The sequence below is a fragment of the Penaeus monodon genome, chromosome 21 (genome assembly GCF_015228065.2).
Source record: "Penaeus monodon isolate SGIC_2016 chromosome 21, NSTDA_Pmon_1, whole genome shotgun sequence".
In the NCBI taxonomy this organism is placed as follows: Eukaryota; Metazoa; Arthropoda; class Malacostraca; order Decapoda; family Penaeidae; genus Penaeus; species Penaeus monodon.
The window spans coordinates 10,964,501-10,965,805 of record NC_051406.1 but is presented as its reverse complement, the minus strand read 5'-3'; the positions used below and the strand labels follow the sequence as shown (position 1 = coordinate 10,965,805).

Here is a 1,305-nt window from a genome sequence, read left to right as displayed (position 1 = left end):
TGTATTTGAAAAAGGCAGAGCAAGTGAGGATAGGCAGAGTTAGGTCTCTGCTGACACGAATATTTTATATTCAGTGATAATGTCATAACCACACTGTCCTTATACACTACATGGTCACAACCATGATTAAATATTGTGGAAAGATAATTCACATGACAAATGGCATTAATATTTTTTTAATGAAAATACAAAAATGATACCGAGTTATATGCAATTAATATACGTTATTTATAATTTTCAGTCAGAAAATGGATTGTACATTGCAAGTGCAACAATACAGTCAGTGCATTTTGAACCAGCAGAGGCACATCAAAATCCACAACAAATGATCCACATCCTCTTGAGTACACACATTATCAGAAATCTGTCACTGATGAAATGCTTGTGTAACTACACTTTATCAATCCATGATGGGTACTTCCATGTGAAAACATTCTAATTTCATGGTGGTAGCTGGCTAAAGTTGCAAGTGCCCACTGCATAAGCCAAGAACACAAGTGTCTCGCATATGAGACACCCACTACTGTCCATTTTCTGGCCATCTTATTGGTGACATCCATCACTGTTGTTAAGAATAAACACTAGGGGTGATCCCTAGTGTCTCTGCTCCTCCTAGTAAAATTGCATCCTCTAAAAAACAGAAGAAAGGACTTATCCTTCAACTATCCTATTCTTAATTACTTTACATCTCCCCTTCTTGTCTCACTCTCTTCCACCCCCTTGACAAGGAGTGAATTGATAATGTCAGCATTTTGCACTAGGTACACCAACATGGGCTTTTGCTTGTTGCAGGCAAACGTAAAGCACTTGATAATGACTTAAAAAATATGAATTTAGAATGTTCAAAGAGCATTTTTAGCCTGATATAACGACCAAAAATGAAATATCTAGTGAAAATTTCTTTCTGAATTTACATTTTGGATATATCTATACATGAAATATGTTTACCATTGAGGTCCTGGTAATAATCTGTAGCTTATACATTTGTCAGTATGTGTAATAGTAAAAAACATTGATGTCAAAAAATGAAAAGGGGAAATCAAGATGATAATATTTCAATTTGTCTTCATTCTGGAAACTGACATCATCAAAGGTCTTCAAATATGACTTGATAAGAAGTCTATCATTTCCACTGGAAAGACCTTTGTAATTCCAAGATCATCATTTCAGTGGATTTTTGAATTTCAGAAAAATAAGCCACATATAGCTAGTTCATTTACAACTCTCAATATTGAACTGATATGTTATATTCATACTGTGAATACGTAATCACAGTATCTATACTGGAATTGCCATCAACTAACC

The 1,305-nt window shown here is 34.4% G+C and overlaps 1 protein-coding gene across 1 annotated transcript in view; it reads right to left on the bottom strand.

The window, feature by feature from the left end:
* Nucleotides 1-1,305, bottom strand: part of LOC119586212 (serine/threonine-protein phosphatase PP1-beta catalytic subunit) — a gene marked incomplete at its 5' end in the record, with an annotated part of 11,298 nt that overhangs the window by 4,483 nt on the left and 5,510 nt on the right.